We start from the raw sequence: 9,896 nt of genomic DNA on the forward strand, positions 1-9,896 counted from the left end.
GGTGCCCCTGGGTGGAATACTCTTTCCAATGACAAGGAGGTCTTTCAGATGGGGGAGGGGGAATTGTTTTTCCTTACCATTGCTCTGCTTCCTGCTTCTCTTGCACATTTAAAATGAGCAAAATTACATGGGAAGAGAGCAGTGCCCACATGGCCTGGACCCTCTCAGCCCATTCATTTTAATAGGACAGCGCCCTCTAGTCTGCATTTTATAGTGCAACTTTGACTGCACATTGCAGCAAATCCCAGCATATTTCAGAAGAATCGGGGTTTCTGAAGTTTATTTTTTTCATGGAAGAACTGGGAATAGGAGTGAGAGGTGCGCAGGAGGCTCACATCATCAAAATGTCCCACAAACATCCGTCAGTGGCCAGCCACAAACGTGCTATAAATTGCACCTTTAAAGACGCCCAAGGTTTCCTGCCATCGTTGCAGACTATATCTCTGAGGAGAAAGACCGGGAATAACTTTTCTCTGTTAATACGTTGAATAACTGGGTGACTTCACCAGAAAGCCAAAATGGTGTTGCATTGGTGGCTCATTTACCTCTCACATTGTGGGAAGAAGAAAGAAACAATGACGGTAAAAATAGACACATTTATTTTGGTTTTTGACACTGATTGTGGACTGCATAAAGTGGACTGCATAAAGTTCCTAGCAAAGCATGAGCTGCATCTCCACTAACTAATCTGTAAGATGCTGATGGTAGTGGTGAAGACAGTTCGTTGCCCTTTTCCAGCACACAGTGGTGGAAGGAAGGCAAGTGCGGCTGCAAGGTGCCTCCGGAAAGCCGGGGGCCTGCTACTCTCAGACGTGAACTACGAAGCCACCCAACCACCCACCCCACTCCCGGCTGCATCTCTCCAAGGGCGGCGCCTGAGGAGCGGCCTTCTGTCGCCGCTGGAGGGAGCGCCGTCCGCTTCCAAGCCACGCCTAGAGCCGCCTCCTTCTTAGGCTCGACTGGGGCGGCGGCTGCGCCTCCCAGACAGCGACTTGCCCTTGGTCCTCTCGCTCATCAAGCCAGGAGAAGGGAGCAGTTTGGGTCCATCGCTCAATCATCGTGGAGAGCCAGCGGGCGGCGTTTCGCCTTCACCATGTTGGCTCCCCCGTCCGTGACCATGTAACCGCGGGTGACCTTCTGCCCAGCTAGCCACCCATCCACCATGCGGTTCATGGCCTCTGTAATCTACGCTGCCGTGTGGGACTGGTCCATCACTTGCATATGGGGGAGGGCCCAGCAGTAGCCCTCCTTGCCAGTCCCTCTAGTGCTGGATGCTTCCTGCCCCACGGCTGCCCACCAGTGAGCCGTCAGGGACAGGTAAGCGTGCACTCCGCCCTCGCTGGACCAAATGTCCGAGGTGAAGTGCACCATCCGTGCCTCCGCCTGGCACAGACGACCCAGCACTAACTCCCTGCAGGAACGGTACAGGGAAGGCACCAACTGCCTGCTAAGGGTGGTGCGACATGGCAGCTTATAGTATGGAAGTAGGGATGTGCTCCGCTCCGATTAGAATCGGAGAATCAGAAGCGAATTGGCCTGCTCCGCCCTGCCCAGAGGCGGAGTAGAAGCGGACTGTGGACCCTTAGAAGCATGGCGAAGAGAAGCGGCGATAGGCGGAGCACTTCTCTTTTCGCGGAACACTCCGCCCGCCATTTTGGATCATTTCGCCCATAGGGTTGCATTGTGGAAAAGAATAGGGGATAACTGTGTTTTTTTTAAAGCTATCCATTTGAAACTCAGTGTGCTTAGAGAGTCGTGGCTGGGGGTCATTTTGAGCCTACTCTCAGCTCTCTGCGTGTTGTGGATCACTTGCTATAATTTTTTTTAAAAAAATGTAAAAAAAGTGTGAGAGGGTAAAAGCGGTGTGTGTTTTTTTAGCGATGACAGGCAGATTCAACTCCCAATCCTGATGAGAATTGATCACCTCATGAAGCATCCTCCAATCCCAGCGTTGGAGGGGGGACTAATGCAGAGCCACCCTGAGAGCTTTCTGCTTTGTGTCTCTTTGTCGGTTGGCGTTCGTGGAGAGAGGAGTTAGTTATAGGTACTGCTGCTGTGTTTGGAGTTGGAGGAGATTAGATTAGGATTTAGCTTGGGTTGTGTGTGTGTTTGTTTGCTTGTTTCTGTCTGTTTGCTTAGTTTGCTCTGTGTTTTTCCCTTACTTTGATTTTATATAAACTTTATTTTTAATTTTTGGAGTGTTTGGTTGGTTGGTTCATTTTTGTGCAATTAAAAGTAGATCAAGAACTTCTTTCAAAACTTCATATCAGCTTGTGGAAACAAACAAAGAAAGAAAGAACACTGCTACTTAGCACCAACACCAAATTGATGCTAACCAGTTGGCCCTCCCTTCCACAAAGGATTTCCAGAACCAAATGTAAGGCCAGACGTGGGGGAGGTCCATCAGCCTCCAGGACCCAGTTGGGTGCTGTCAACAACCTGCACCATATTTTATCCCAGCCTTCCCTTATCATCCAGGCCTCATCTACACCAAGCATATATTCCACTATGAAAGTGGTATGAAAGTGGTATCTAAAAGGCAGGAGCCACACTACTGCTTTATAGCGGTATTGAAGTGCACTGACAACTGTTGGGGCCCACTGACACATACCCTATACTGCTTTCATACCACTATATCCTCCTTGGTGTGGGTCCTGCCTTTTAGATACCACTTTCATACTGATTTCATAGTATTATATCCTGCTTGGTGTAGATGAGGCCCCAGAGTGAAGTCTCTGTATTAGCAATAGATGCTCAGAACCCCCTTGGCAGCAATGTTAGCTAAAACCTTAGGAAGTTTCCATTGATGGGCTTCTTCTCTGTCAAATACATGGTCCCAGTACTTGCTCCTCCACACACCCCACCCTGACCAAACTTAGAATGAGTGTTTGGCCTGCTGTAGGGTTTTGGGTAGCTTGTTACCAAGGGCAACAAGCCATCAGGTTCACACAACCTGACAAGCCACGCTTTTGGTGTTTATTCGTTCAGTCGCTTCCGACTCTTCGTGACTTCATGGACCAGCCCACGCCAGAGCCACGCTGCCCAGGGGTAATTAGGCTAATCCTCCCACCATGAGACCAACACACACAGGGAGGGGAAATCAGCCATTGTGGCTTATTTGGCCTGCACATCAGTCCTCCCTTATGTGCAAACCTGGCCATTCTATCCAAGCCTGCTAGCCACGATGATGTAATAGAACCTCTAGGTTCCGAGGCAGTATGGGCCAGGGGAGGGGGGAAAAAGTCAGGAAAGGGCAGTTCCATTTATGGCTTGTTTGAGAACTTCTCAAAGGTATTGGCTGGCCACTGTTAAAAAAATGAATGATGGACTACATGGACCCTTGACCTGATCCAGCAGGGCTCTTCTTAAGGAGGCAGGACAGGGGCATGGAGAAAGAAAAAGGATGGATTATAGGGATTGTAGAGAAACAGGATCAATCACTGTGGGGTTCTCAGGGAAAAAGAAAGAGAGCTACTTGTGAGAGGAAGAGGAAGCATAGAATAAAGACATGGACACAAGAGCTTGGGTTAAACCAGGACCTCTTTCTTAATAATTAGGTAGATTCATCCCTCCCTGGATCTGCATGTGAAAGTGCGGGAATTAAGTCCTTCTCTCAGGCCACTTGCCTGGCTTATGGGCGAGCCACTCTCCAAAGCAAGGAGTCAGGAAATCCTGCTCCTTACCTATGTGACACTTTATAAGTGTGGGGAGACAGCGAGTAGGTGTCGTAGTTTTTACCTAAGGCGTTTTTACCTAAGGAGGAATATTTGTGAAGGTCTCCAAATCACGCCAACTTAGACAACAGAATAAAGCTCTAATGTGACATTACTACATTCACATTTTGTAAATATAGCATTTACCTGCAACAGTCAAACAGCGACCTGTGTATTTCCTTATAGCGTTGTGTCATTAGAATCAACAGCAAAATAAAATTACTCCTCTCTAACTCATTTAATTGTGAACTCAGATTCAAAATAATAATAATAATAATAATAATAATAATAATAATAATAATAATAATAATTTCTCTGAGGTAATGTCTGAAGAACCCCTTACTTTCCCCCTCACATTAAATTGTGTGATTAATGTGTAATTGTCATGTCTACAAAAGCTTACACACTGAAAGTTCAATGTCTACTGATAACTAAGGTTAAGATTTTATGTAATTTCATTGGCTTGCTGTTTGTCAGTGCAAACCTTAAGATGAATTTTGAGACGAGTTGTTGTTTTTCCCTGAATTTTATTACAACTTTTTTATTATCAGCTGCAACAGAAGTAGAAACTTCAGGGCAATGTACATCAACAATTTGTGCATTGAAGCCAAACATTTCCCCTCTAGAGACATTGCTAGGCCAGCGAGATCACATTACGCCAGTCCTTTTACAACTTTATTGCCTGCCAGTCCAGATCCGGACCCGATTCAAAGTGCTGGTATTGACATTTGAAGACCTAAACGGATTGGGGCCAGGTTATTTGAAGGAACGCCTCCTCCCATATGTACCTGCCCAAACCTTAAGATCATCTACGGGGGCCCTTCTCCGTGAGCCCCTGCCAAAGGAAGTGAGGCATGTGGCTACTAGGAGGAGGGCTTTCTCCACTGTGGCACCCCGGTTGTGGAATGAGCTCCCCAGAGAGGCCTGCCTGGCGCCTAAACTGTACTCTTTTCGTCGCCAACTAAAGACCTTTTTATTCTCTCAGTATTTTAACACTTAATTTTAACTTAAATTTAAATATTACTATTCTAATTCTGTATATCTTATATCAATTTTGCTGCGTGGTTTTATCCTGGTTGTACTTTTTATACTGTATTTTGTATTTGTACTTTTAACCTGTTGGTTGTTTTATTATGATTTTAATTTTTGTGAACCGCCCAGAGAGCTTCAGCTATTGGGCGGTATAAAAATGTAATCAATTAATAAATAAATTACCTCCATGTTGTTTCCATGAATTGTATAATGCTTTTATCAATGGTTTTCAAGTCAACAGACCTTCTTTTGTTTAATCTTTGAGAAAGATAAGTAAGGGCCAAACTTTACTCTTGTTTACATTGGTGTAACTCCTGATCCATGCATGGCCGCAGAAAACTCACTCAGAATAGATACCTGGCATACACCAATACAGGATAATATAGGCATTTAATGATCAGAAAAGCAAGCAACAATGAAACAATAAACACTAACATTTATGTGGCCCTTTTCCGAAGTAATGCAAATGCTTTGTGTACATTATCAGAACAATCCGCACCACAACCTTGTTTTGTAGGCCACTATTGTCATCACCAAATTGCACATTACAGTGAAGTAGCTGAGTGACTCATTAGATTATGTCTGAGTTGGTATTTGAACTAAAGATATTTTAACTCTCATCTTGTGCCCCTAACTGCTATTGCCAATGCCCTTTCTTTTAATATGAATTCTTCTGCTTTCACCTGTTGTCTTTCTGCCTGCGTGCCTGGTCTTGTCTTGTCTTTCCTTTTTCCAAAGCACAATTTGACCATTTTTGTACTAATTCTATTTCAAGCACATTCGATGCAAAAACTTGTAACCAGAGGGAGACTTCAGCAGTGGCCTATTTCTTCCGCAAGGTAAGCTTCTAGTCATCCACACTTTCCATCAACTCTGATCCAGAGCAAAACCCACCACCTTCTTCACCTAGCTTTGAATCTGGCATCCATCAGTCAGCGCTTTGTAACCCTAACGTTTCTCTAGTATCGCAGTCCAATTTGAACAGCAGCCTATGAACCAGCCACTACATGTTCAAAGTCTTGTATGTGATTAAAGGAGTCACTGCAAGAGACAATGGGCTTTCTGGTTTCTTTGTGATACTAAGATCAGCTTCTTTACACATGATTTTTTCCAGGTAGTTTCTTCCTCTGCCTTTCTACTACATTTCATTATACAACCACTAGATTCCACTATGGTAAAGTTTGCTAAACATCAGAATGTGCCCCATTCACACCCCCAAATGTGAACATGAGCACATTCTTTGAGCAAAGCTCATTCTCCCATCCCTAAGCCTGAGGTCACACAGGAAGAAACACTGACAGATCCAAATAAATAGCATCTTATAACTTTTCTGAGGATAGCAAAGGGCAGCATTGGGCGTAGATAGCTTTCTCCATGAACGTTTGGTGGTCTTGCTATGATTTGACCGGCAGAATCCATGTCCAGGAAGTGGCCTTAACAGTGCAGTCCTACGCCTGTTCCTCCCAGGTAAGTCCTACTAGGTCTTACTCCCAGGTAAGAGCTCATAGGATTGAATTTTTAAGAACTGTTCCTCTGGCCTTAAGTCAGAAGAGCAGAGGAGCTTCGCCCACATGGTCATTTCCAACCCCGCTCCAGTAACATGAAAAAGCTTGCCTGGGAGAGGCTACTAATAAATTTCCTTCCTAGAAAAGAGGGCTCCTTTGACAGCACCACATTGACACCATGTTGTCCCTAAAGCCCACAGTTTTCCTCCTCCAGGGTTTCGCTTGGCAATCCTCATGCCAAGGAGGGAGCACAGAGTTTCCAGTGTCCTCCTCCCCCACCCGTTCCTGGCTTCAGGACCAATCATCAGTCCAATAAAAGGGGGGCACCAGTTGAATTTGCAATTAAAAATAAATGCTAAAGAGCACACAACTCTACAAACAATATTATAATGCGTGACAAACCATAACATAGGAATGTTGCAATTAAACAGAAAATAGTAAATTGAACGAGTCTACACAAAACATGCTAGACACTCAGTATGAAATGAAGACGTAAATAAAGTGCAAAAAGCAAGGAGGTTTAACAGCTGGGCGACGGTGAGAACATGAGAGCGTGCATTGAACACAGGTTTTCTACAAGATAGGCAAAGTATAACATGCACCCATTTCAGTCCTGTTTTACCATGTTTTGGCTTCTTCAGAAAAGCAACGTAATCTGTGAAAACCAAAAAACATACATAATACAAAGTTATTGGCAAATAGCAACAGATAAGGCTCAGAGACTTTTCTGTTAGGACTCCGTGCAATTCACAAGCAATGTGGTGGGAGTAAGGGAAAGTTGAAACACCTTAAGTCCCAGAATCTTATTAATTCCCCACCCCAGGAAGTTTGGCTGCAAAACAAATACAAAGTTTCAGAAACGTGATAAAATTAACAGCCTAACGAAAGAACATTAAGGAGCTCAAACCTCAATCCCCAGCAACTCAATTGAACAAATTCAATGGTAGCAAGTTCTGCAGACAGGTGTCTTCCTTTAGCCTTTATCTACATATATCTTAAAGGTACAGGTAACACTCTAGTCCAGACTAGAACAGAGGTAGTAACCCATTCTGCAGCTACTGAGGGAAGTAACAAACAGGAAGAGGTCACCTTACAGGATTTCTCTAGCAAAACTCAAGCAACATGAGGTAGCCTTAATCCTGGTCTTAAACCAACATGTGTTTTGATAATGAAATAGTATTGTGTCTAAAGTTATATGGGAAGCACTGCAGAAAGTTATTTGATTTAATTCCCTCCTGCCCTACCAAGTTAAGGGCATTTCCCCCGTCTGCAGGGGACAAATGGTCCTGTGAAAGGGAAGGGTGTGATATTCAGCCCAGCTTAAATAAAAGCAACAGCTTCAAAGTAACTTAAGAGTTTAGGAGAGCACAGAAATAAAATGGAAAATCGGCCGCAATAATTAAATTATTTTTTATGTTAAATGGGAAGGATCCCTCTTCCATATGCATGTGAAGTGGGCTGTTAAGCAAATTAAAGCAACTATAGTTGCTGTTTCAATTCATTCTTGTGCAAATATAATGTATGTACCATACATTCATTCTTTAGTTGTCAAGGTGGTTCAGAGCAAAAATAATAATAATTCCTAAAAAAATATAAAACCAATAGGCATAGCAAACCAAAACAAGAAAATACCAAAACCAATACATGTAATTGTTGGGAAATCACACTCTGAACCAGAGTTGAGCAGAAGTAGCAGCGGCTCTCAGTTTAGGACGCAGCAAAGACTCAATGAGGCAAAGGATTCTTTGTAAGTTAAAGGCAAATCCTTTACTGACAGTTGAAATAATTTAGTTATGGCAGCATATATACAAATACTCACAGACGATCAATCCACATCAGCAAACATCAAGATGGGGTTTAAGTATCCTGGTGTCTTCTTCCCTTGACACCAGGATAAGAGAACTCCCCAACCACTTCTCATTCATTCTGGCTCTGGCCTTGGAATTGGGGGGTGCTGGGCTGAATTTGCTTATATTCAATGTCTACTTTCCCCCAACAGCTTGCAAAGAGACTGTTCAGGCTAGCTGGCTTAAAGCTGAAGGCTATTTTCTAGAGCAGTCAGCTAAATTCCCCTCAGCCTATCCCATAATTGCGGGCGATTTCAATGCAAGAACTGAAACCCATCCCCTGGACAACTCCTGGTGTGGTGATCTATACACATTGGGCAACAACAAACTCAGAGCTGGCCAACGCAACTCCAAAGACTCCTTTGTCAATTCTGCCGGAGTCTGTCTGCTCCAGTTTGTCTCCAGAAATGATTTCCGTATCCTGAATGGCACTAGAGCTGACGATGCCTGGGGTGGATTTACATACATTTCTTCTAGGGGGGCAAGCACAGTGGACTATATTTTAGTCCACCCACAGCTTTAATCCTGGGGGTGTAACTTAAGAGTCGCTGCACGCTCTGACAGTGACCACCTCCCACTGGAGCTTTCTCTTGACAACCTAGGCTCCTCAAAACTGTCTACTCACCCCTGTCCTTCTCCTGGCTCTCTTAAAGTAAATTCTAACAGGATCAAATGGTCTCACAAAACTGGCCTTGGGGGGATCCACACATCGCTCCCAGAGCGCTTCTATGCGACCCCAGTGCACCCCGAAAACGATAGTCTGACTTCCCTGTAAAAGAAACGAGGAAGAGCCGTCCATGCCGCCGCCACTGACGAGAGCTCTCCGCCGGCGAGGAGAGCTTGGCAAAAGAAGGCGGGGTGAAGAGCAGAAGAAGCTCTCCACCCCGCCTTCTTTTGCCAAGCTCTCGGTGGCGGAGAGCTCTCGTCGGCGGCGGCAGCATGGACAGCTCTTCCTCGTTTCTTTTACAGGGAAGTCAGACTATTGTTTTCGGGGTGCACTGGGGTTGCATGGAAGCGCTCTGGGAGCAACATGCGAATCCCTTCCTGGTTTTCAGTAGGTGAATCCATTGCCCCCGTCTACTGGATGTTATAGATTTAATCTCCACGACCGCTTCTCCTAGACTGGGCATCTTAGCTTTTGAAGAGGTTACACAGGCCTTGTGCTCCTCCCTACAAAACTCTGTCAGCACAATGACACGCCCAAGAACCAGTAGAAACAAATGGTTCGATCGGGAGTGCTTTAATCTACGGAGATGCATTCAAACAGCTTATTCTTCATATCGCACCAACAATGATTGCCAACTCCCACATTCATACTTTGTGCTTAGGAGAGAATATAAGAAATTGTTACAGCGCAAAAAGAATGAAGCAACCCGTGAATCCTGGCAAATGTTGATAGCTGCTTCCGTAACTCGCAGCTGCAAAACTTTCTGGCAGCTAGTATTGGGTGCGCTAAGCAATAGAAGTGGCAGTCCAGAATGCCATATTTCTGCTAGTATCTGGGAAAATCATTTCCGTATTGTTTTCAGTGACAGTAGTGACCCAAATCCCCCTCCCTGCCTATCTCCTGCTGCCCCTGAATGGCCCCCGGTTGACTCTGCCACTGTGGAGGACTTACTTCACCAGCTAAAGCCTGGCAAGGCTCCTGGCCCTGATGGTATCCCTTCAGAGCTGATTCAAAGTAACATCAGCTGGTGGGCCCCACTGCTGGCCTCCCTATTTTCCTTAATTAACCAATCAGGCATTATCCTAGCAGCTTGGCTGAAAGCCTTCATCATTCCAATACATAAAAAAGGCCG

This window comes from Elgaria multicarinata, chromosome 7 (genome assembly GCF_023053635.1).
Source record: "Elgaria multicarinata webbii isolate HBS135686 ecotype San Diego chromosome 7, rElgMul1.1.pri, whole genome shotgun sequence".
NCBI classification, from domain to species: domain Eukaryota; kingdom Metazoa; phylum Chordata; class Lepidosauria; order Squamata; family Anguidae; genus Elgaria; species Elgaria multicarinata.